Genomic DNA, 27,669 nt, shown 5'->3' with positions numbered 1-27,669 from the left:
TTCTGTGAAGATGAATTTGCGTAATAGCAGATGGAAAACAGCATTAGTAATTATTAAAAAGGGACAGATGTTTCTATAATAGAGCAAAGTGATGACATTCATTTCAGCTATTTGGCCTGATGTAGCAAGTGACTGCTGTAGGGACAGGGGACAATGAAGTAGGAACAAAGACTGGGAATGCAGGGCTAGTCTGTTCAGCCAAGTATCAGCTGGGAAACTTTCCCTTATAAGTTTCTTGACTATTGATAGAAGAAACGGCTTTTTAAAAGGTGTTGTCACCAGGCCCACCAACCTGCTGCCCTTCATTTGTTTCTTCTCTGGAACCCACTTGGTGATTCCTATAAATTGCCCACCCCCAACAAATAAACTCAATATTTTTCTTAAAAGATCCATTCTTAATTATTGAGGAGGCCTCTGCAATATTTTCAGAGGCAACAAAACTCAGTGAAAACACTTGGAAACTTATCTGTACCTGAGATTGGTTTGATCAAACCTCTATGCCTGTTGCAGGAACAGCGAATTCTGCTCCAAAGCTTTGACTAATAGGGGTGGAAAGAAGTATTGGGGAAGAATACAAAGCCCTGACTCAGTTTCCCTTGGTCAGTTGAGCTCAGGAGACTGGGGATGGGGATGATGTCCTAGACATGAAGAGGTGGGGATTTTCTTTTGGCTGTAAATCTGTTTGCTCTAGAGGTCACCTGGGACATAATAGGAACATCCAGACACAAACAAGGCTTGCACTGTGCAAAAGAAAGCCTTGCACAGGGAAATCTGCTTGCTGGGTTCAGCCCTTCCAGAGGCTACTTGGGTTTCTCCAGGCAATCCCCTTGAGCCCTCTTAAGATCAGTCTTAGACATTTAAATTTTTTTCACTTTGTTTCAACTCTCCTTAACTTAATAGAACATTCTGTGATCCTTCTGTTAGTTCACTGGCCACAGATATTCTCTGAAGCAGTTTCTCTATAAGAAGTTCTGCAGAGCCACAGAGTTCTGTCAGTAAAACTCCCAGAATGCCTTACCCTTCACCTTAGCCTCTTTTCCAGCACACCACATATGAGCAGTAGACTGCGTACATATCAGGATGGCTGGTGGACAACCTAACCATTTGCACTGCTTAGTTTTAAAGTAAGGACAGGGCTGACAGGATTAGGGCAAGAGGAGAACTGAGGAAGAAAGGATATGTTCAGAACAAAGGGTGAAGAAATCCACCGTGAGCCAAAAGGGGAATCCCACTCTTTTTGCATGAATTCAGTTCCTCTTTTACATTCTAGGATGGTAGAATTAGCTTAGGAGACCGAGCAACTTCAAGGCATTTGGAAGTCCCCTCTAGTCCTCATTTCAAAAGTATCCTCTCAATCTGGTCCTGAACACAAATGTGCTGAATCAGGTCCTGCAGGCCTTTCTTCTGCCAGCAGGAATGGGACTCTTAGAGGCAGTGGTTATCAGGAAGTTCAATTCACTTTCTGGTAAGAAAAACACAGGGAATGACCCTAAATTTTGGACCATCCAAGTACACTCAGATAACAGTTTGTCAACTGCTGATTGTACACATTTCTTCCCCAATCATTGCTCCCTCTTTCCCAATCAAGGGGACTCATCAAAAAGACTGCTGGTTAAACATCAGAAATCAGACGCCACAAGAGCCAGATTGAAAGCCACTAAAAGGAACCATGCTGTCTAAATACTGAAGGCTATTTACAGTGCATGGCCCAATGTCCTAATCTATTGAAGAATTAGAACTGGTTTTAATGATTTGGGAAGGCTATGAAGGAACTTGGTAGCAGCAAGGCAAGCTGGGGAAGACTTCAGCAGTTGGCAGATGGGGCCATCTAAACAGGAGATGATTCATGGGTGTTAAGTGTATGGCTCTAACATAAAGGCTGCTGTTATACCTTGAGGGAAGGGCTACCAGTTTGGGCGACAAACCAACTGTAAGTAAATCAGGGTAAAAAATGACCCTAAAGATCAGAGTACGAAAAGGATAGCAAAAGGCTTCAACTGTCCATGAGCTCCGGTGGTATCAGCTTTTCCTCATGCCTTGCTGATACCTTTGATTATTTATATTAAGGCACATTCACAGAGCTTAAGAGATGGCTCAGTAGTTTAAAGCACTGGCCACTCTTCTAGAGAAGCCAGGTTCAACTCATGACATCCATATGGCAGACTCAACCTTCTATAACTCCAGTTCCAGGAGATCTGATGCTATCTTCTGGTCTCTGCAGGCATCAGGCACATATATAGTACATAGACATACATGCATGTAAAATACCTATACAAACAATGTTTTAATTGAATTATATCAAGGACTATCCTTATGGGTGGCCTTATCTTGCTCCTAGGAACAGCATGTTTCATGAATCTTCTTCAAAGGTCACTGTGGGGTCAGGCTTCCCTGGCAGCCTCCTGACCAGTCTGTCCATTTTCCTCAATATGCTCATTTTGTTCCAAGGATTCTTGATCTCTGCTCTTCTGGGATCTCATTATCCCCATTGTTGCCAGGGAGTTCAAATGTATTACAATGTCTACTGTTTGCTCTAGTTCATAGTGACAGTTTACTGGCAATGCTGATGCCCTTGCCCCAGCACATTCTTTAGGGCAATGGCAAAAAACCCCAGTATCCCACTAGCCTCTGCTGAGGAATGTGCTCACTACCTAGAGAGTGGATCACACACTTGGGTTTTATACTAGATACACTTCAGTGAGATTCCTTTTTTATTATATTTTAAGTGGTTCTGGCATTTCTGCTTCATTTCATCATCATTTTTGAGCTTCCAAAAGCTCTCCCAGCACATTCACTCAGGGTCTTGTCCAGGCTTGATGGCTTGATGGCCAAGGTCAAGGATGAATGGTCTCATTTCAGGAAACTTCCATATACCCAGGCCTGCATTTCTGCCACCCTGGCTGTTCTTCACTCCACCCCTAGTATTCTTTCCTGCCAATTGTTTGCATCCTTTCAGGTTCTGTGGCTCTTTGCCCGCCTCTAACAGGCCTGGGACTTCTTCAAGATGCTCCTGCTGGTGCTTGGCCCTGGTTACGCATTTGGTGGATAGGGCACTGGGTGGAGGCAGAGCCTCAAATGGCAAGCCTCAAATGGTAAGTGTTCTACAAGGCATGTGTCTTCTTTGAGGTTTCATCAAACTTTTCAAGCTAAGAAGAATTACACGAGAGGTTTGAAATAACGTTTACAAACCACAAGGGCTTTGGCTATCAGAAAAAGCCAAAATTCTAAAGTCTATCTCATCAGATCTCCTCATCCCAATTCTCAAAGACTTCTTCCTTCCCTAGGAGAGGCAGGGCTGCTTGTGCAGGATTCTTGGCCTAACTAGGAACCCAGCCTATTCTGAAGTTCTGTCTCTGACATTAACTACTGTACATGATCTTCACCTAGCCATAGAGTTGTAGCTAAGCTGAGACAAATAAAGACCCCTAAGATACACAATTGAGGGAGGTCATATCCTCCGAATCACACAAGTACTGGTTGTGCAGTGGCTTAACCCTGAAGCCTCTAAAACCTTGTCCTTCAGGTATCTCCTTAACCTACCTCCGACCCCAGTGCAGATATGCTGGCCTCAAAATGAAAAGATCTTTCAAAATGTCAAGGAGGGGCAAAGGGGGCTGCCTTATGAACATAAGGACCTGGGTCTGATGCCTTTTTACATTAAGAAAAAAAAAAAAAAGAAAAGCAAGTTTCATGAAATACACTTTTAATCCCAACACAGAGAAGGCAGAGACAAGGGATCACTGGGGATTACAGGCAAGTTCCAGGCCAGCAAGAAGCTCTGCCTAGAAGAATAGGTTGTCAAGGCCTGTGGAACAACATCTAAGGTTGACCTCTTAGACAAATGTACACACAGGTGGACCCACATGCACACAAGTATACTTCTTTCACAAGTAGATATTCCAGTTAGTCTTATCAATCCTACTGTTCTCAGACCTAAGAACTATCTTTCCTTCGTGTACTTATGGCCACACAGCCATCGAGCCATCTGGCTTCACACTCCCATCCTTAGTGTTTGCCTCCTTTGCCAACAGTCTTAGTTCTCTGAAGACAGAGATTTTTTAGTGCCTGGTGAGATAAATAATCTTGGACAGGAAACGAAGAAGACAAGAAAGAGTGAGTGTGAAGGTGGGCAAGAATGTCACCTTGGGGCCACAGAAGTTACGAAGCACAAATCGCACCAATAAATTAGTTCCCCTGCCCAACAGAAGTGGGCTGGCCTTTTGTGTCTACAGAGCATCTCTAGTCAAGGTCTGGTCCCATTGTGAGGGTGAAGGGAATGGGGTGAAGTTAACGTAAGCACTCCTGAATTTCTTCTTTGTTCTCCATGAGTTAATTTCTTCACTTTACATCCTGGTCACAGTTACCCCCAGTCCCCTCCTCACATGCCTCTCCCCTCATTCTGCCCTCTCTTTCTCCGTAGAGAAGGGGGAGGTCCCTCAGAGGTAGAACCCACCCTGGGACATTAAGCTGCCACAGAACTGGGCACATCCTCTCCCACTGAGGCCAGATAGAGCAGCCCAGTTGGAGGAATGGGATCCAAAGGCAGGTAGTAGAGTCAGAGACAGCCCCTCTTTCAGTTGTCAGACCCATGTGAAGACCAAGCTATACATCTGCTATATATGTGCAGGGTCCTAGGACCAGTCCATGCATGCTCTTTGGGTTGACCATCCCTGAATTTCTACTTGTCTAAATACCAACTGTCTAAAGAAAGGGGCGGCTGTGAGCTCTCACTGGCCAGCATTCACAGCATCCCGGAGATGTGTGCTCCTGTGGTTTGAATGTGTCCTGAAGACTTGTATGTTCAGTGTTTAGCTGTTAGTTCATGGCCTTTGGTGGAAGTGATGGACTCTGGGGCATTCTGATCTAATCAATGCATCATTTCTTCACTGGAATCATAATATGATGACATTATTGGAGGTGACAGATAAGAGAGTTAAGGCCTGGCTGAAAGAAGTGGTTCCTGACTCTTCCCACATCTTTCTCTCTCTGCTTTTTTGTTCACCATGAGGTGAACTGTTTTGTTCCACCATACTCTTCTAGGTATGGAGTTCTGCTCCACATTGTGCCCCATGGAATAAGTATACTCACTTATAAGTAGATATTAGACATATAATATAGGATAAACATACTAAAGTTTTTATACCTAAAGAAGCTAAGCAAGAAGAAGGACCCTGGGTAAGATGTTTAATCTTCATTCAGAAAGGCAAACAGAATAGACATTGGAAGAGGGAGAAAATGGAGAACAGGACAAGAGCTTGCCACAGAGGGCCTCTGAAAGACTTTACCCAGCAGGGTGTCAAAGCAGATGCTGAGACTCACAGCCAAACTTTGGGCAGAGTGCAGGGAATCTTATGAAAGAAGGTGTGTGTGTGTGTGTGTGTGTGTGTGTGTGTGTGTGCAAGAAAGACCTGGAGGGGACAGGAGCTCCACAAGAAGAGCAACAGAAACAAAAAAATCTGGGCACAGGGGTCTTTTCTGAGACTGATACTCCAGCCAAGGACCATGCATGGAGCTAACCTAGAACCCTTGCACAGATGTAGCCCATGGCAGTTCAGTCTCCAAGTGGGTTCCCTAGTAAGGGGATCAGGGACTGTCTCTGACATCAACTCAGTGGCTGCTCTTTGATCACCTCCTCCTGATGGTGGAACAGCCTTACCAGGCCACAGAGGAAAACAATGCAGCCAGACCTGATGAGACCTAATAGGCTAGGATCAGAGGGAAGGGGAGGAGGACCTTCCCATCAGTGGATTGGGAAGGGGCATGGGAGATGAATGAGGGAGGGTGGGGTTGGGAGGGGATGAGGGAGGGAGCTACAGCTGGGATACAAAGTAAATAAACTGTAATAAATAATAAATAAATAAATTAAAAAACCTGCCAATGGTGGGATGCCAGAAACAATGCCCACTGACCAGGTCAAGGGATTTATTTTGTTTCAACCGAGCTCTATGGCTAGCTGGAGAATCACTTTTAATGCCACAGCTTTAGAAAGCAAAACACATAGAAAAACTCAGTTTGTCTGTATTTCTAGTCTAATTGTTCATGGCTAGGGAGGTGATTGTACCACAGTAACTAACTCTCATCTGTGGGGATTTGGGCTGGAATCCAGGCAAGAGATGCACAGTATCCTCCTCCAAGCATCTACCGGAACTTCCCTAGCTGAAGGTTTCTCTGGTTACAGAAGGGCTTTGCTTTACCTCTGTATAGGGAAGTGTGGAAACACCAGTGATTTATGATCCTCCCTTAAGAAAGTCACCCCAACCATTACTGGAGTGGGGTCACTAGAGAAATACTCCAGCTTCTCCATTCTTTGTTAAGAGAAAACCAAGTCATAATCTCAGTGGCTACTCAGAAAGGCCCAGTGGGCAGCAAACCCAGTTGCCCATGTGGTACCCCAATATACGTGATCTGGCTTTCCCTATGTAGACACGGATAAACCCAGCATGATGGATAGCATGCCCATCCATTAGCATAATCAGGGTCTGTCTTTGAGAAATGAGACCTTATCCTTCCTGGATGGACCACATCTAGTGGTGATGTGAGATGCAGGTGCAGAGGTGTGGACATTTGGGTCCCATGCAGGATTATGCTAAAAGACAACACATTCCCCAGAGCTACTTGCTCTGTCAGGGCTGCATCGTGACCTAACTGCCAAATCCTTCCTTTTACTCAAGTCTCAAAAATGTCTTCACTGTGAAGTTTGAAACTCCCCTGCTTCTAGACAAAACTGTCCATAGTGCTTTTCTCTCCTGACTCCAGAAGCCTTCACTGTGCCAATTGGGATCATTACTAAGCCCTCTGAACTCTCCCTCACCTGGGGAGCACTCTCCAGCTGTGTTGTGAACTCACTGGGGATGAATGCAGGGAGGCTCCTTGCTAAAATGTGTCACCTAGACACCAGCCTACAGAGCACACAGATGTTATGACTGCTATCTGAAACATGCCTTACAGGCTCATGTTTTGAGGTCTTTATCTCCAGTTGATGGTGCTGATTTTGAGAGTTTCTGGAAACTTGGTGGGGGTAGGGCCTATCTGAAGGAAGCAGGTAACCTGAGGTGAGTTCTTAAGGGCATTCAACTGCCTGCTGTTTCCTGTTTACCATAATGTGAACGGCTCCTGTATGTCACATGCCTGTCATCATGATCTTCAGGTATGGGGCCAAGCACCTATGGACTATACCTTCTGAAACAGTGAGCCAAAATAAATGTTTCCCTGACATGGACATGAGAAAAGTCACCGGCACCCTGGCCTTCACTGGGCATCCAACCACCAGTTTCAGCTCAACCTTATCCCAGTTTTCTCTGGCTGCGCTGCACCTTTCATATATTCACACCTAGACATTCTTTCCTCGTCTGCACATCCGATTAACCTGATTGCCCAGAGGCTCTCTCCACTGGCCTACTCTTCTTTTCTCCCCCACACCATAAGGAACCTCTGCACATGTTCATTTCATCGCATGTCCCTGGTGAACAACTAGAAGAGTTATTTGTCTCAATCTGGAGTTGAAACAAGGGATTATGTTCTCAATGTAGCAACCATGCTCAACCTTATCAACTGTTCAGTCTTCTCACTGTACTGTGTCTTCCATTACATATTTATGTAACTTTCTGAAAGTCATTCCTTCATAAATGCCAGTGCGACCTTGCCTGTAAACCCAGATAATTATGGTTGATAATGTTGATGCAATCAAAAGACTAATACTAAATTCTCTATTAATACTACTTTTCTGATTGCTCATCCTGCTTCATGAACTTTGTCATCCTATTGAGAGAAATTATTCAGCATCAGTAACTACTCCTACTGTTTGCAAGTAGCCTGCAGAAGCTAGTGACTATTCAAGTTTGTACTGATGATAGAATCCTCTTGCCAGTATGTACTTAATGGCCTTGATGGATGGGTATTTTTTATTTTACAGACAAATCCTTGTACCAATTTTGTCAGTTCAATACTCCAGTAAACAGATGCTGAAATGTAATTAAAATTCTAAGAGGTTTGTTACAGATAAAATATTATGTACAAATGACCACAGACATAGAATAACACGCCAGTCTCTCGAAAGAGATTGGTTAGCTAGTGTGCATGTTTCCCTCATTGCCACCTTTGCTTCATTAGACTATACAGCCTTCTTGGCTGTAAGTATGATCCAACTAGGTAATGTACACTAATGTAAAATTAGATCCTGGGGGGTATAACAAGGAAAAACCCAGACCCCAATTCATAGTGCCTGTGAATACTGATATCATCAAGAGACTCTTTCCTTAGTGACTTTAACAATTATTTCTCCTTCCTAAATACTAAATTTTTGTCTGCTCATACTCTTGTTTATCAGTCCAAGGAATGAGGCCTCCTAGTATCTAGCATCATGAGGTATGAAACATTTGGCCTCCACATGTACAAAATGCGATGCTTGTCTAACTGCAGAAACTATTAACTCAAATTTACTGAAAACAAAACAAAACAAAACAACCAACCCACATCTGTGTCAAGGATTCTGCAGATTTACTGATAGACTGGGACCTTGGTGACTATAAGAAGATGGAATGCTACAGATCAAGAGCCAGTGTTGTCTTGAGCTATCCTTAGTTCCTTTAATGGCCATTAATCGCCAGCTCCTGGATCTGATCTAACATCCTTTTGAATCTCAGGTAAAATCTTTGAAATGAATTAACTGGGCAGCCTGTTGGCTTCTACCAATCTCAAAGCTAGGAATGCCAAGGATGCCTTTACATAGCATCTGAAACCTATAGCAGAGACTTCTTACTTCCTTTAACTTGCCTAATTCACAGTAATGTATTCAATGCATTGCACTGTTTTATTGAATTATTTGGAACTGTAACTATAAAAGTTTCACATCAGCATGTCATTTTAGATAACCTGAGTCCCAGACCATAGTAACACAAATTTGGTTCAAAATAAACTATCTCCTATCTGCCCTTCTCTAAAAAGTAATTAGAGATTTATTGAGGTACATAATCTATGAAAAATAAAGAAGTTAGAGTTTGGAAAGACATTGCGCTACTTCACATATTAGATAATATCTTGTTTAACCCAAGGGGCCTTTGGAGCAAATATTACATAGTAAAGTTCCTGCTGGTCCATAAATAGTCAGGCAGGCCATAGTAACCTACATATATTCATTCAATGGCTGGACACTGCCTGAATATGCAGTTGAGTCTAACTACAGAGAGAAGCCATTAACTGGCTGATTTCTCCACGCCTCCATGGTTCATGCATTCTTCAAAAGGGATCTGAGCAGGGTTTCTCTGTGATAATTTCCTAAGGAAATCCTCTACATTTTAAAAAGTTCCCTTTTTAAAATGAGAAAAGAACAATTGTAGGAGGGATAAAGAAACAACTGTACAGGCTCAAAAAACAAAGCAAAACAAAAGACAACAACAACAAGAGAACCTTAGGAAAAAATACAGCACTGGAAAATGGCTCAGTGGTTAAAGCGCCCACTGTTTAAGCAGAAGGACAGAAGTTTGGATCCCAGAAACCCACATAAGTGTCCGGTTGAGTGGTGACCCACCTGCGAGTCCAGGGATCAGAAAGTGAGACAGAAGATCCAGGGAGCAAGAGAGCTAGACAGACTAGCTTGTGTTGTCAAACTCCAGGTTCGTTAAGAGAGCCTGTGTCAGTGAACAAGGGAGGAAGTGTTGAGGAAGCTTCGCAGCATCAATCTCAGGCCTCCACATGCACAGCCATACATGGGAACATGCACCTAACAGACAGACAGACAGACACACACACACACACGTGAGGAAGAAAAAGAAAAATCACCACCATAAATTGATAGTTTGTGACAGTGCTTAAATATGCTACAGAGCATTTTTTTTGTGCTCTTTCACTAAAGGAGAAATTGCAGCACAATGAACAGGAGGTCCCAAAGATGGCAACCGTCTTCATTTCTGCCCTCAGTGGGAAGATCACCTATGCTACAATGTACTTTTTCCCCTCACTTACTTTTTTCCTATGTGATCTGAACTCTTTGGCCTAAGGTCTGTTCTCAGTTCATATCTCTATCATAGTTTACTTAGTGTTCTGCTATCCAGTGACACAATGTCACAAATCGGATGGCTTTTAGGCAACACAAAATTGTTTGTCACCATCCTAAGACTGAGATGCTGGTGAGCCTTTTGGTTGAGTTCCTTTTCCCTAATTCATAGATGGGTGTCTTCTGGTTCTGTCTTCACATTCACTCCCTCTGGCCTCTTTCCTAAGGACTCAACTCTCATGACATAAGCACTTCCTGTTCCAAGACCCCTATTCTCCTAATACCATTATCTGGGGGATTTAGGATAGTGTATTAATTTAGGGGCTTGGGGGACAGACATTCAGACTGTAACAGTTCCCTAAAAGCAGATCACAACATGAGGATTTGGGGCTGCCTCAGAAATAGTTCACAGGAGTGAAAGGGCAAAGAGTAAGGTAGGAAGATGAGAAAGGAGAAAGACACAACATGAGATGCTATCTGGAAAGACCCACAAGTTTCTCAGAGTCATTAGGAATTCCTCTTGATGCTTCCAAGATGCATAGAAGGAAAACAAACAAAACAAAATAAAATAAACCTGGATTAGAAAAAGCCAAGCTCACCAGAAGAGAACCAGTGTGAGGTCTGAATCCAAGAAGCACAGCATCAGTGAAATAAGCTACAAATGTCACTATAGGTAAGGCTGAAGTCACAGATGGCTGAGGAAATGTAGTGTAGGCTTCTATAGACAGTGTTGACCTATTTGGCCCAAACTCTGTTCAAAATAACTCACTTGTTTGGTTAAAGCCATCCTGTTTAAACAAAATAAGGACGCCGTGTTAATAACTTCCAGTTACTGTACCAAATATCTGAGATTACAAAGTCCTAGAGAGAAAAGGTTAGTTGGACCTGGTAGTGCACTATTATAATTCCAGCCATTCAGGAAGCTGAGAGAGAAGAATTACAAGTTCAAGACCAGCCTGGGCAAATTTAGTGAGACTCTGGCTCAAAATAAGAAGTAAGGCAAAAGGAGCACTAAGGGTTCAGCTTCGCGGTGGAGTACATGGCCTGAGGCACTGCATTTGATTCTGAAGGAGAAAGAGACAGTCATGTGCATGCACACACACAAACACACACACACCACACGAGAGACAGGAACAGGGGAGAGATTGGGGCAGTGGTTCCATCCACAGGTAAGCCTGTTGCCTTTAGGCCTCTGGTGTTGGTGATGGATAGCAAAGGCAGAGAGCATGAGGTAGAAAGAATTCTTACCCCGTGGCCAGAAAGTGAAACAGGACAGGCTGGGGCCTCATAATCCACTTTGAAAGCGCAAGACCTCCCTTAGGCCCCACCTCTTACAGGTTACATGTTACATGGACTTTCAATGGCACCATCCAGGGGCAAAAGTTTTAACAGATAGGCTTTTAAGAGACATTCAGTATAAAGACCATAGCAAGCACACATAAAGAAAGATGCATTGATCTAGATGTAAGCTGCTTAAATAGCTTAAGGAAGTCAGAAGTCCTGCAGTTTGATAGACTAAAGGACAGACACCAGAGACTGAGGTGGCTTGATCACTGAAAACCTTTTTATTTTGTTCTGTTCCCATCGTGGGGCTTTCCATGGCTACCTCTGGGGCACCCCCCTAGCCCCTCTAGGTCCTAATCCCATGAAAACTGAGAAGTTCCTTATGACCCTGGATTCTGGTTTGTCCCATGGCTTGATTCCCTGCATATTTTAGGCTTCTCCCAGGCTTAACCTATCTAATCCTGAGGCATGGATGTCACAGGCATCTAGGGAGGCCACCACAGCCCTTCCTTCTCAGTATAAAAGAACAATGTCCGCAGTGGATGCTGCACATTTCAGACAGACTTTAAGAACAATTCATGTTCTGCAGTCGGCTCTGGAAGGACTCTTGATGCAGCAGGGTGACATGAAGAACCAGTTTTGTCATTCTCCTTGCCCTCAGCAAGGTCCTACATGCAGGTGATAGCTTACTATATAAGGCTCCATCCAAGACAAAGTGCCTCAAAACCTGGGAGCTCTGCTATAAAATGATTCAACACTGCCATCTCATGGCCAAAGTCATGAACTTGGTTCCGTCTGGTAGTTGGCTTGAACTATGTGCTTTCCCCACCTACACCACCAGCCAGTGCTGGAGAGATGCCTCTGGCCTCTCTTATTTGACAAGGCACGGACCTTAGAGAATTCACTGATAGCATCGCCCTCCAGACCAATCTAAAGCCCACACTCCCTCAAAGCCCGACAGACCAATTCCACAGAGGCAGACTGGTTCTGGATCCTGGACTGCAGAATTATATCTTTAACTTTCACAGTCAAATGAATCACACACACACACACACACGTTCTAACTTCATTATGGACACGTAGATTCAGAGAATTTCTAAATTGTACTCTTTTTCAGCAAGAAGGTCAATTGGGTTTCTGTACAATAGGTTTATAGTTCGCTTTTGTGTGGACACTTGATCTTCGTTGTTTTTCATTGCTGGGGTGTTGAACCCAGGGCTTCATACTTATCAGACAAACATTCTATCTCTGACTTACACCTCTAGCTGTGAAGTTTTACGTTTCCTATGAGTGACTCCATATTAATATAAAAGTGTCCTGCTGTGTTACTAATCCACTTAGTAGAGGAAATCGAATGAGCATAGCATCTCCTTCCCCAAAATGTCAACATGTTTGTCAGAGGGAGGAAGCGGAGACCAAACTTCTCATCAGAGGGACCCCATGGAGAACATCTTCTCAGAAAAAGGCACATGAAACCCTTGGAAATGGGATTTGTCTCTAACCTGCCACATCACCCAGGACCTCTGGACTCACCAACTATGTTTAGGAATTCTCTCAGGGTCACTAAAGGAAAAAAAAAATCCCTATTCCCCTAGCAGAGATACTTGTATATCACAGGATAGGCACAGTCTCTCGAACCAGGCTACAGCCTTCAGAAATTCAAGAAAACTGTCAAGGAAGGTTTCTAGATGTGGGGAGAACAAGTGATTGCAGAATTAAAAAAAATCACTCCACACATAATCAAATATTATATGGAACCCTAACTCTACTCAGAAATGGGAGATTTGGTAAGATTATTACAATTAAGTGATGTAAGAGTGGGACCCTAATAAGATGGGGATGATGGCCCCATTAAGATTCTTTTTTTATAAAAGGTTTATTTATTCATTATGCATACAGTGTTCTGTCTGCACATACACCTGCACACCAGAAGAGAGCACCAGATCCAACTAGAGATGGTTATGAGCCACCATAAGGTTGCTGGAGATTGAACTCAGGACCTCTGGAAGGGCAGCCAATAGTCTTAACCTCTGAGCCATCTCTCCTGTTGATGACACCTTTAAGAAAAAGGAATGACAGACCTCACTTGGCTTACGCCCAGAGGAAAGCATCTGGGAACAAACGAAGAAGGTGGCAGTGTACAAATGAGGATTCACCAAAACCCTGCACGCCAGGAGCCTGTGCTCAGACTTTCAGTTCCCGAAGCCTTGAGAAAATAAATTATGCTGCTCAAAGCATTCAGTCTTCTGTATCTTGCAAGCAAGTAAACAATGCACATCACACACACACACACACACACACACACACACACACACACACAGAGAGAGGTTGAGTATAGAGATTTGGCTATAGTTTGAATTGGGCATTCAATTTTGTCCATTTGGTCCACTTACTCTAAGCAAAAGAGATGAAGATTCTCCATGGGGTTGGGCTGTTTAATTATCATAGTCTTGGTGCTAACACACTCTATCTTTTTTGTAAAGTACTGGCTGTATTTTGAGCAGACAGCAGTTTTCGTGTACAATCTTCTTTTTTTTAAAGTAGCTTTTTGTATTTTTTTTATTTACCACTTTATTCACTTTGTATCCCCCCATAAGCCCCTCCCTCCTCCCCTTCTGACCCCACCCTCCCTCCCCCTTCTTTTTTTTAATTGCTTGTTATTATTATTTACATTTTATCAACTCTGCATCCCAGCTGCATCCCTACAATCTTCTTAGAGATGAAATTGAAATAATCTGCTGCCCCTTTCCAAAAGAGTAATTGAGAAAAGTGACGCTATGAAGAGTTGACGGCAGGTCATATGGTGCATCCAATTCTTCCTATCCTACATTCCATTCTCAAATTGGAGAGGACTAGCTAATATTCTCTTGGCCTCACACACAATCACATTTGCTGGGCCGTTCTGCAGTTAAGCCTTCAGCTTTTGTCAAAGGATGCTATAAGGAAAACAGGCTAATAACATCCATTATTCTTCTTGCTCTAAAAACATGGAAGACATTGCCCACTGCACCCCTTAGCGTCTGTTTAGAAAGCCTCTTATAAAAGGTTTCTGATGGTTCCTCTTAGGAAGGACTTTGCATTCCCTCAGTAATCATCATAATTCTTCCTCAGTTGATAAAAGCAGAGTAATAGTGTCTTCTGGAACTTTGCCTGAGAGAAACTCAGAGTCCTTCTTAAAAGTTGAGCTGTAAGAAGGCATAAAACATTTATCTAGTGATGCAAAGTTGGGTCTTTCTGTGGGAGGAGGCTTGAAGCCCCACTTTGGCTGGCCAGCATGGGATCTCAGTCAATACATGCTGTAAATTAAATGTCAGTGAGGAAATGTTTAAAATGTATTATTTAACATGTATAGATGTTGTGTCTACATGCACATCTATGTACCATGTGCATACATGGTACCCATGGAGGCTGGAAGGGGTCATCAGATCCTCTGGAACTGGAAGTACAGATGATTGTGGGTGTTGGGAATCAAACCCAGGTCCTCTGGATTTCGGGCCCTAGCGGGAAATATTTGGATAAGCTTTCTCTGATAATCTATAAAGTTGTGGAACACAGGGTTGACTGGCAACCTTAGCTTACAGCTCTCAAGTTGCTTCTTCTCACAGTGTTTGTTTGTTTACCTGTTTTGTTTGTCAAACAAAAGGGAAGGGACCCCGACTTTCAGCTACAAGCAGAGATTCCACATTACACGCACTCTGGATTCATCACTCCACAGTTTTATACTTTACCGATTGCAGGCAGCCTTGCTGGCTCCTGTTCCTCGGTACTTGTTTCTCTGTTCTCATACCTCTCCTGTGCTGACCTCCACTGACCTCCCCTTCTAGGAATCCAGAAGGCAAAACTGAAACTTACATGTCCCAAGTGTTGGTCTTGCTCTACAACAAGGCCTGAGCGGCCCCTGTGCCGCCTTGCATTTCCTCAGCCATGGCTGCAGTCACAGCCATAGTGGACATTTATTCACGTAGTTTATTTTGTGCCAGCATGACTTTTATTAGAGATCATTCTCTTTGTTAACAGCGAATTTAACATTTTCTCTCCCCCGACTCAATTATGATAGGTAATATGTGCCTAGAAAAATTTTTTGTTCTTGATTTCCCAAGTCATTTGGGTATAAAATTTTCCATAATATGCCCTAGAGAGCCTCTGAATTTCAGCGGTATCTTTGTACCTTTTCCCTTAGAGGCTCTAACGTTATTCATTTGTGTTTTCTCTTTCTTTGGGTTAGTTTAGCTACAGGTTTGCAATCCTGTTTGTTTTATTTTATTTAAAAAAAAAACAAACTCATGTGTTGATCTTTAATGTTTTTATTTAAGTTTTAAAAAATGGGAATATCGTACATGAGTACTGTATTTATGTTATCTCCAACCTTCTCGCCTCTCCCATGTCTGCCACTCCACTCAAACCCATGACTTCTTAAATTATTGTTGTTTTACACACACACACGCACACACACACAGATATACATATATAATCTGCTGAATCCAGTTAGTGTTGCTTACATGAATATGTGTTCAATGATGGCCCCTGCGAGTGGATAACCTATGAGGGCTCATCCCTGGAGGATGACTGAATCTCCCTTTCTCAGCAACTATCAATTGCTCTTGTGAGCTCTTCCCCCTGTCCATGTTAGCACGCCAACTGGTGTCACTGAAGGTCTTATTTAAACAACTGTATTGTTGAGGCTTCCTGGGCATAGCCTTCCTGTCATATGTAGGAGATAATACCTCACAGGAGACATTCTGGTCCCCTGGCTCTTACCCTCTTCCTGCCTCCTCTTCTTCCGTGTTGCCTTAGGTGGAGGGGTTGTATTGTAGATGTATCAGTCGGGGTTGGGCACCCCATGGGCAGTGGTTCTCTACATCTTGATCAGATGTGGAGTCCTGTAATGTTGTCTACTGTGAACAAAGCCTCTTTGATGAGGGATGGGAGCTGGGGAAGGAGTTGTGATCAGAGCCAGGTCTCTGAATTCTTCTTCTGTTTTCTATTTCTGCTTCAATTTTTGTTCTTTCCTTCCGTGAATCTTGAGTTTTGATAAAATCTTGTTATTATAAAACCTGTATATCATGTGCCATTAAGTTGAGAGTTATTTCCTTTAAAAAATTAATGTGGATCCTGTCTTAGTTTTCTATTGATGTAATGAAACATAAGCAAGAACAAAACTTGGGAAGAGAGGGGTTTATTTCACTTTTCAACTTTTCAGGCCATAACCCAGAGAAGTGATAACAGGAAGTCTAGGCAGGAACCTGGAGAGGGCAGTTGATGTAGAAACCATGGGAGAAGGAGTGCTTCTTACTAAGTTGCTCTACTTCTGCTTTCTTATCTATCCCGGACCACCTGCCCAGGGATGGCACAGCCCACGGTGAGTTGGCCCTTCCATATCAATTGTCAATCAAGAAAATGTGCCACACAGGCTACACACAGGTTGATATCTGGTGGGGGCATTTTCTCATTTCAGGCTTTTCTCTTCTAAAATGACTCTATCTTAACTCAACTTGACATAAAACTAGCCAGCAGAGCACCTACAGCTGTACACTTCCTCTCAAAACTGCTTTCACTGACTCCTACAGAATATAAGTCGAATTTCCTCTTTCATTTGATTCTGGAAAGTTTTCATTTTCCCATGATTTCTCCGACAATCCAATGTTAAGACAAAGTATATCATCCAATCTCCATGTGTTTGCATAATTTCTGTTGTTGATTTCTAGTTTTGTGCTGTTACAATCTGATAATACAAAGAGGGGAAAAAACTTTATGCATATTAAGATTTATTCCTAAAATGTGATCTCTGTTGCAAAAAGTTCCATGTGCTGATGACAGGAATGTGTATTCTGTCCTTGGATGGAATATTCTGATGATATCAATTAGTTCTATTTTTTTTTATATACAGTGCAATTTAACTGTTAGAGTTTTGACTTTGCTTTGTTTATTTGTTTGGCTCTGGATGACAGGAAGACAGAAATATTGAAGTTACTCACAATTACATTGGGACTTATCTCTCCCTTTTGTTTCATAAAATTGAATGCTGTGAATACTTAGTGTTCATATTCTCAATCATACCCTTTCATCAATATGTGTTGTTCTTTGTCTCTTCTGAGCAGTTTCATCTTCAATTTCATTTTCCAGGATAAGGTAGGGCTGTGTCAGATTACATTTGCTTAAAATTTCATTATTTTTACCTCTTCACTTTCTGTGTCTATAATGTCATAAGAACCTTGCTCTACTGACAATTTGTTCAGTCTTTTATTTTTTTCTTTTTTCTTTTAGTGTAATCTGCCAATCCTGTCTCTTAATTGGAGAGATTTGATCATCTGTATTATCCCGGGTTATTATTGAATGGTATATACTAGCATTGTAATTGTTCCTGGCATTGTAATGTTTTTTCTTTTGTAGGTTTTTTTTTTTTGAAAAAAAAAAATCTATGTTTGTGACTTTCTCCCTATGCATTTCAGGAATCTGGTGGTTTGTTCTGTAATTCTTTCCTGCTCTCATTTGCTTATCTATTCTTCTAAAGAGATCCATTCATTCCTGTGCCCCCATGAATGTTTGTCTTGAGTCATCTAGTGTGCCTAGAATTCCTTTCAATATCTTCTGTGGTGTGGTAATACTGTAATGCCATGGAGTCCATTAGTTTATTTGGGTTCAGAGGTTCTCATTTACCCCTGATACTAAAGGTAGCTTTGCTGGATATAGTAGTCTAGGTTGGCAGTTATTTTCTTGGAGGGCTTGAAGTACATAATTTCTTGGCCTCCTGCGCTTTGGAGTTTCTCCTGAGAAATCTGCCATTACTTTGATGAATTTGCTTTTATGTATGTTTGGCACTTCCTGCTTGCAACTTTCAGTGGTCTTTCTTTGTCCTGCACTATAGTGGTTTATCTCTAATATGACATAGAGAGGTTCTTTTCTAGTTGTTGTGCTTAGGATTCTAAATGCCTCCTGTTCCCAAGCATCTATTACTTTTCTAAGATTTGAAACATTTTCTAGTTCAGTGACTGAACTATGTATACTCAGCTTTCCCATCTAAGCTGATTATTTTTGCCTGATTTTTAATTGTGTTCCATTGTTCTTATACAGTCTGTTCATAATTTCCCTGCATTACTTTCTGAGTATGTCAGTCCATCGACCTTGTCTTTGAGCCCTTTCCTATCCCACCTCATTAAAGGTGGAGATTAAACCACTGCACACAAATGGTCACAGTGTATTGACCTGGTGTATAGGTGGATCTGAGATCTGATTTTCTTACAGTTTTAGGTAAAAATCTGTCACTCATGACAGGGCTAGATTTGCTGTAGAAGCAATTGTTCTGTATATCTGGGGACATTGCTAAACCTAAAAAGCTTTGTGACTTGGTGATATATGGGCAAGGCAAGCACTAAGTTCTTCCAGAGTCCCCTCAGTTGGCACACCCACTAAAGCACTGCATATCCAGAGCATGAAGGAAACAGACTACTGAATTCTATACCAGAGGTGGGGGCACCATGAGAACCAGCAATGCACTGGCCAACTCCCAATGCTCTTAGGCTCAGCTCCTCACCGGCAACTCCATTCAGGACTGCTACCACTGTATCACCACACACCAAAGCTCCCACTGTTTACAGTTTTGAGAGGATTTGTAACAGACTCTGACTTTCTACATGGCTGCTTCTTCCCATAGCCATCTCCCAGCCAGTCACTGTGGCAGAGTATCCTGAAAACACTAGAGGCTAATCATTCTATGTTTTTTTCACCTTCAGTGTAGTTTAGTACTTAGTAGGCCCCTCCTCAAGATGCCATGTGGTTACACTACTTGCATGGTGACCCGTGCAATGGAATTATCTGAAGCTTATTGTACAGGACAGACAGTTTTATTGCAAATCCTTCTATATGACTGAAAGCTCATAATAAAAAATAGTTTTCCTCCTGCCTGGGGTTGGAGTTATGGATGCTATCCTATCTGTCTCTGAGATACTTTTCTGCTTCTCCATATTTTCTAGATTTTCCATGCCATCTTTCTTGGTTCCCAGAGCTCTTCTTTCTGTCTTTTCTCGGGGGAGAGCTTCTCCTTGGTTGCTTTAACACTTGGAGAATCATGAAATAGATCCTTCTGTTTTTACCAGGAGTAAAAGATGGCACTGAAGCTATTCTCACAACCCCATTTCCTTCCCCAATGGCTTCATCCTCACTACCAAAGTGCTCTCCCTAGTTTGTGTCATACCTGGTAGAAATGTCTTTTCACAGCTACCAGGACTCATTTGTGGCATCACAGTATGATTTTAATGTGATGTTTACTGTGTTAGAATTTTGGATGTATCTCCAAACCTGGGTCACTGACAGTGGTAATGGTTATGCTAGTAAAGGGCTCCTAGAGGTGTGTCCAAGACTTAGCCAGACAGATCCCTAGTGTGCAAACAAGTTTAAATGTAAATCCAAACACTTTCTTTCATAAGTGTGTCAGCATCAAAGTACAAAGTGAGGTAGAATTGTATCTGTAGCAACTACTACCCAAAGCTTTGATTTTACTGAAATGTTCAAGTTGATTCAATGACACAGCAAACAGAAATGAGCAGCACTGTCTTCTTCAGAGTTGACTGCAGTAACCACTTCACTCCCCAAATTATATTCTTTTCAATATCCCATGTCTGTACAACTTGATTAATGAGCTTTCATTAAAACCCTATGAATTATGATCAAACTTATGGATTTTTCTGCAGTACAAAGTTTAATATCTTGGAAGGAGACATTTCCCAAGCAGAAGTAACTGATATATTTCTTGAGAGGCAGCCAAGAGACAACTGGCCTTGTAAAGTCATATGAAGGTCATTTACAAGCTGGCCAGTTCTAGTAGCACCATCATTTTGATACCCTGTGCCTTTGACAGCAATATGACTGATTTCATGCTTTGGCATACATTTCTCAGAAAATCAAAATGCTCTTAAACTAACCCTCAGGACTTGATGAGCAAATAGACAAAAATTACAAAATGCAATTGATTTAGAGTTCAGCCAGAGAAGAATGCTTTTCAACTGAAATTAGCTCATCTGTTATCACTCAAATGTCTCTAATTATTTAATATGAAACACTAACGTGGAATGTGATTTATAACAACAGTTTGTTATTGTCTGATTAAGTCCAAAACAAGCTAACAATTGTAAAGAAATGCCAGGTGGTGATTAAAAACAAACCCGCTGTGTAATTAATTCCACCAACAACTTAATTTGCCCTCAAAATATATGTACATGGGGGTTAAAATTCCCTCAAAGCCATCTCAGTGGTTGAGTTATCACAAAGTCCCTACCACGAAAAACAAATATCCTCTGGTCTGTCCTTAAACTGAATAGGGAAGTAAAGGTATCCAACACTCCACCAATGCCCTTGTTTAAACTGTAGCCATCTTAAGAAGTTTCTATTCAAGTTTTCTTTCCACAAGAATTTAGTCATCTCTTGCATGTAACTCATAGCCTTACTTTTTTTTCTGATAGGATCAAACATGTAAAAAATACATTAAAGAAAATGTCTGTCTTGGCATTTGCTTCTCTTATGGTATGAGAAGTGGTCTGAAAAAAAAACATAAAAAATGGATTTGGGAATTGGCTTATGTATACCCAGTGAGCAAAGAGAGCACTGTCCTTGTTAGAGAGGGGCACAAAAGGGTATGTTACAAGGTGCTGATTTAGTTAAGAACAATTTCACCAAAGGGATCCTGATCCTCTCAAAAATGCTTTTTGATTTTCTTCTTCTTCTGGTGTCCATCCTCTTTGCCTTTCGACATGGGGATTGAGCATTTTACTTAGGGTCCTCTCTCTTGATTAGTTTCTTTAGATGTACAGATTTTAGTAGGTGTATATTATATGTCTATATGAGTGAGTATATACCATGTGTATCTTTCTGCTTCTGGGACAGCTCACTCAGCATGATCCAGTTCCCACCTGCAAATTTCCTGATTCCTTATTTTTCATTGCTGAGTAATACTCCATTGTGTAGATGTACCACAATTTCTGCATCCATTCTTCAGTTGAGGGGCATCTGGGCTGTTTCCAGCTTCTGGCTATTACAAATAAAGCTGCTACAAACATGGTTGAGCAAATGTCCTTATTGTGTACTTGAGCCTCTTTTGGATATATGCCTAGGAGTGGTATGGCTGGGTCTTGAGGAAGTGCTATTCCTAGTTGTCTGAGAAAGCGCCAGATTGATTTTCAGAGTGGTTGTACAAGCAGGAAACAAGCTAGGAACCTGCCACAGAAGGCCTCTGAAAGGCTCTGCCCTGTAGACTATCAAAGCAAACGCTGAGACTTATGGCCAACTATTGGGCAGAGTGCATGGAATTTTATGTAAGAACTGGGAAATAGTAAGAGCTGGAGAGGACAGCAACCCCAAAAGAAGAGCAACAGAACCAGAAAATTTGAACACAGGGGTCTTCCCAGAGACTCATACTGCAACCAAGTACCATGCATGGAGATAACCTAGAACCCCTGCACAGATGTAGCCCATGACAGTTCAGTGTCCATGTGGGTTACATAGTAATGGGAAGAGGGACTGCCTCTGACATAATCTGATTGGCCTGCTCTTTGATCATCTCCCTCTGAGGCGGGAGCAGCCTTACCAGGCCACAGAAGATGACAATGCAGCCATTCCTGATGAGATCTGATAGACTAAGATCAGAAGGAAGGAGTGGAAGACCTCCCCTATCAGTGGACTTGGGGAGGGGCATGAATGAAGAAGGGGAGGGTGGGCTTGGGGGTGAGTAGGGAGGTGCTTATGGGGAGATACAAAATGAATAAAGTGTAATTAATAAAAGTTAAAAAAACAAAAAAAGAAATAGGCAAAAAAATGCTTTTTGAGAGGAAAAGGAGAGATACTTCAAGTGTAGAATGTAGGTTTTTGACAATCTAAGATAGGGAAGAACATGGATGAGGTAGCAAAGCCAACAGAGATAGCAGAGTTGACCCCTGCGATTTTGTACTGATGCCCCACACAACTAAGTCATCAGCCTTTCACAGTTGCTTATCAGAAGCCCTGTACTTCCTGCAGTACAAAGGCAGACATAACTAATCATCAGCCTAAACACCTAGCCTAAATCCCAGGGCTGCAGGCACTTCAGAGTGCTCTGTCAAGGCAGTTTGTTATACAAAAGTCAAGATGCTAGGGAACATGTAAAAACTTAAAAACAGGGGAGCTGGACATGGATGGGTGTCCCTGATGCTACTGATGCCTCCAAACCTTGCAGGTTTGCAGAGGTGGCCTCACATCTCTTAGAAAAGGTAGTTTCCCTCTTGTACTGAAACATGCTGAAGACGTCTCTCTTCCACAACATCTAACTGCCTCTTTTCAGGAGGGCTCACACTTCTTTTCCCAACTTCTAGGCTGACAACTGGAGGTACAGTACAGCAACATGCAGCCAGATGTGCACTTGGCCCTTTAGGAGATGAGACAGCAGATACTGCCAGTGTCATCACATTACACTTGAGTTTAGATTTTGAGGATATCGAATCAATATTGCCCCCATGTCTCCCATGGTCAGTTCTAGAAATAGTGGACAGCCACTGCAGAGCTGCTAGGAGATTCTGAACCTCCCCTGGTGCGCTACTCATTGCTGTAACAAAAAGCATCTAGATCTCCGGTGGAGCAGTTTAGGCTAGCTGAAACTTATAAGTAAGCACCATTCCACTGGGCCAGGAAGACATGAATGCAACAGAAAGAAATGACCCAGAAGTTGGAGACATTTGCTCTGCTGCTTGCTTAATGCTCTAGTCATGTTTGATTCTGAATGGATGCTGCCTCTAACAATAGAGAACTGCTGGCCCAATCCAGTCTAATGACTTATGAGCTCTGATTTAACCCATGTGTGGGGAGCCCTGGTTGCATAGCCACGTGATTTATCATATTCACAGTTAACATAATCTTACTCCAAATCCTTAGTGGTCTGAGATTCTTGAGCTGGGCCTTCCACAAACTCTGTGTAGACATCTTTCTCACCAGAGAAATGTCTATAGCTTCTTTGGAGACGTTTCTTTCCTTCCCAATCAAGACTAGCACACCCCAAGCATGTTATGTTGTGAAGGTGTGTGGAGAGCCGAGACTCAGACGCCACTAGGTGGCGCTGACATCCCGCCCTCAAAACTGTAAACAGCCTCTAGTACACATGCGCGGATTGCGTAAGCACGCTAAGCATGCTGGGCCCGCTAAGCATGCTGGGCTTGAGTCATCAGGCGGGGTAGAAAGTGAGCAGCCAATCAGGGTATTCACACGTCACTCAGGTGCGACCCGGGCTTATATAAACAGCGCCACATTGGGGCTCGCTCTCTCCTCTCCTCCCTCCTCCTCCTCCCCCTATCCCCGCCCGGCCTCTCTTGGCCAATGCCCGCGGCCCTCTCCTCTCCTCTTTCCATTGTGTGACTGTAATAAAGGTTCTGTTGCGGGAGGATTCCTGTGTCTGCGTGTATTCGTGCTAGCGAGACAATCACGCGGCTCCCAACATCTGGTGCCAAAACCCGGGAGCAGGGAGCCTGCTACCGCCAGTCCTGGGTGAGGAGAGCCCACGTTAGCGGGGAGGAATTCAGAACCGCAACATTAAGGTTTGTCCTGAAAGACATGTTCGACCTTGATTTATCCCATTTCGGTTAGCAGAAGCCCTTATGGCCTTCCCTGCTGTGATAGCTGCCATAGCTCTCCTTTTTTTGGTTTCGTGCAAACTTGAGGGCTGCCTCGGAAGGAAAAGGATTAGCAAAAGGTTAAGGGTAGGGGAGATGCGAGACGACATGCCAGAATCAGGACGTGAGAAGAGATTAGGGGCCCCAATGGATAGAAATAGAGACGTCTCTAAGAAAAAAGACCCTTCTGTGGAAATTAAAGCCATGGAAGTGAGAGATAAGGGAAAGGACGCCCTGGTAAAAAAAGGTAAAAGGAAAAGAAAAAACCCAATAAAAAGGCCTCTTTATCCAATAAGATTAAAATTCCCGCTAAATGCCTGGGTGCAGCCATCTTGGCTTTCATCAGAGGCTTCCACGTGGCCGGCAACTGGGCGCAGCCATCTTGGCTTTGGGAAAAATGGGCGGGACCTTGGGTATATCAGCGGTTTCCATGTGGCCGGCACCATCTTTAGTTCAGACAAGGAGGCCCCGCCCCACGTGGCAGGCGCCATCTTTGATTCAGGCAAAAGAGGCCCTGCCTCCCGTGTGCTCTCCATAATTCATTTAAAGGACTGGTGATTGTTCATTACAAAATGTTTTTTATGCTCTTTTAAGAAAAAAATTCTAGCTGATAGATTTGGTATGGCTAAAATAATTTTTACAGTTTAAAATTGATCTGTTAAGCAGTTAATTTTAAAGCTTGTTTATTCACTAAAAACTTTTGGTTGTGGGGGATTATAGATGCTCCACAGTGTTTACTATATCAGCAACACCTAGTGGCTATACTTGGTGTTATCAGTCGCAGCTTGCTAATGCTAGCACATGGCCTGCCGCCATGATGGTTCAGCAATAAAAAGCACGTGAAGCTGTAGTTTGGCTGCCATGTTTGTTTAGGATTTCCAGCTGAGTTCAGTTGCACATGGCCAGCCGCCATACTGGTCTGGAGATAAAGAGGGTGGAGCTATAAGTTTGCCACCGTGTTGTTCAGGTACTGTTCAATTTTAATGTCGTATCCTTTGTTGCAAAAAACCCTGCAACAATGGGGATTGCACACTGCCACTGAAAAGGTCCAAATTTCAAAAGTAGGTTCCTTTCTAGGGTAAACGAATAGTTCCTCAAAAAATAAAAATTCGCAGGGATCATTTACATACCTTAAATGATTTTCAAAAATTATTAGGTGATATAAATTGGCTTAGGCCGTTTTTAAAGATTCCTTCTGCTGAATTAAAGCCCCTATTTGATATTTTGGAAGGGGATGCTCATATTTCTTCACCCAGAGCCTTAACACCGGCTGCAAGCCACGCCCTGCGAGTGGTAGAAAACGCTTTACAGGATGCCCAATTAAAACGTGTAGATGAAACTAAGACCTTTGACCTGTGTGTCATTAAAACTAAACATTTACCAACTGCTGTATTATGATAAGATGGACCCTTAGTGTGGGTTCATCCCAATGCTTCTCCTACAAAAATTATTGAATGGTATCTGGATGCAGTCGCTCAACTCGCACTTTGTGGGTTAAAAACAGCCATTACATACTTTGGGAAGGAGCCAAAGTCTTTAATAGTGCCTTATACGGCTCACCAAGTTCAGGTACTAACTGCTACCTCTGATGCTTGGGCGGTGCTAGTTACCTCTTTTAGTGGTTCAATTGATAATCATTACCCAAAACATCCTATTTTGCAATTTGCTTTAACTCAGGAGGTAGTCTTCCCGCATGTAACGTCCCAAAAACCACTTTGGGATGGATTGGTAGTTTATAAAGATGGGTCAAAAACAGGAGTAGGAGCTTATGTGGTTAATAATAAAGTTATTTCTAAGCAATATCATGAGACCTCGCCTCAAATTGTGGAATGTTTAGTAGTGCTAGAAGTTTTGAAAAAATTTCCAGGTCCTTTAAATATTGTTTCTGATTCTAGTTATGTGGTAAATGCAACCAAAATCTTAGAGGCTGCTGGATTAATTAAAGCGTCTAGCAAGCTTGCAAAAATTTTTCAAAGGATTCAGTTTGCCTTAATTACCAGAAGATCCCCTGTTTTTATTACACATATTAGGGCTCATTCTGGTCTACCGGGGCCCATGTCCCATGGAAACGACCTGGCAGATCTAGCCATTTGCCCTCCTTTCAAATTTAGAATTGGCTAAGGAATTTCATAAAAGGTTTCATGTTACAGTTGAGACATTGTGTCATAGATTTGACATAACTAGAAAAGAAGCTAGAGATATTGTTACCCAATGTCAAAATTGCTGTCAGTTCTTACCTATGCCTCATGTTGGGATTAATCCCAGAGGAATCTGTCCACTACAAGTGTGGCAGATGGATGTTACCCACATTTCATTTTTTGGTAAACTTCAATATTTGCATGTTTCTGTTGATACTTGCTCTGGAGTTATGTTTGCTTCTCCCCTGACTGGAGAAAAGGCAGCCCATGTTATTCAACATTGCCTAGAGGCATGGAGTGCCTGGGGAAAGCCCAAAATTCTAAAAACTGACAATGGGCCAGCCTATACTTCTCAAAAATTTAGACAGTTTTGTCATCAGATGGAAATAACCCATCTGACCGGTCTCCCATATAACCCTCAAAGTCAGGGTATTATTGAACGTGCTCACCGCACCCTAAAATCCTACTTAATAAAACAAAAGGGAGGAGTCCAGGAGGCTCTGCCCTCAGTGCCACGAGTGATCGTTTCATTGGCACTCTTCACTCTCAATTTTTTAAATTTGGACAGTCAAGGCCATTTGGCTGCTGATCGCCACTGCTCAGGGCCTAATAGGCCCAAGGAAATGATTAAATGGAAGGATGTCTTAACCGGTCAGTGGAAAGGCCCGGATCCTATTTTAATAAGATCCAGGGGAGCTGTCTGTGTTTTCCCACAGGAAGAAAACAATCCATTCTGGGTACCGGAGCACGCGAAAGCTCGTGACAGCTGAAGATGATCTTTCAACAGACACACCTGCTACTGCTTAAAGAGTCAAGGGCGGCGAGGAGGACCACTAATTCTACTCAAGTGGATTCATTGCCCACAGATTGGCTTTACCCTGGGTTTCTTCTGCCTTTTCTTACTTTAAGATTGGGTGGGGGTTGGAATGTTTGGTGCAGCATTATGTTGTGGCTTAGTGTTTTTACTCTGGTTGTTCTGCAAACTCAGTACCCAAAACAAATGTAACCAGGTCGAAATCGCGCAAGTACTAGCAGCCTTGGAACAAGGATCATCTCCCAAAAATTTGGTTATCCATGTTAAAAAATTAAAACAGATTGTGACACTCAGTCGATGTACCTCAGGGGTTTTACCCATTGCACTGAGTCGATGAGTGATCCAAGTCTCAATGTTTGCCTTTGCCTAAGTGGCTATGGTACCTAAATAGGAGAATGACAGCCCTTGCACTCCCTGGGATTTTATTCCATTGCACAGGAATGGGTGTCACCTCCTTCTTTAATCTTCTCCCTTAGCCCCTGCACCCAGAGGACCTGTTTCCATTGCACCTGGTGGGGTAAGGGAGTAATCTAAAGCTCTTGATCGCTTACTCCCCAAAGAAGGAGTTCGAGCTTGATCGAGCTTAGGGCCCTCTTGTACCATGCTTATGTAGGCTTTAAGGCAGTTTTCATTTATTTAAAACAAAAGGGGGATGTGGAGAGCCGAGACTCAGACGCCACTAGGTGGTGCTGACATCCCGCGTTAAAAACTGTAAACAGCCTCTAGTACACATGCGCGGATTGCGTAAGCACGCTAAGCATGCTGGGCCTGAGTCATCAGGCGGGGTAGAAAGTGAGCAGCCAATCAGGGTATTCACAC

The sequence above is a fragment of the Meriones unguiculatus genome, chromosome 3 (assembly GCF_030254825.1).
Source record: "Meriones unguiculatus strain TT.TT164.6M chromosome 3, Bangor_MerUng_6.1, whole genome shotgun sequence".
NCBI lineage: Eukaryota > Metazoa > Chordata > Mammalia > Rodentia > Muridae > Meriones > Meriones unguiculatus.
This window is presented reverse-complemented; position numbering follows the sequence as displayed.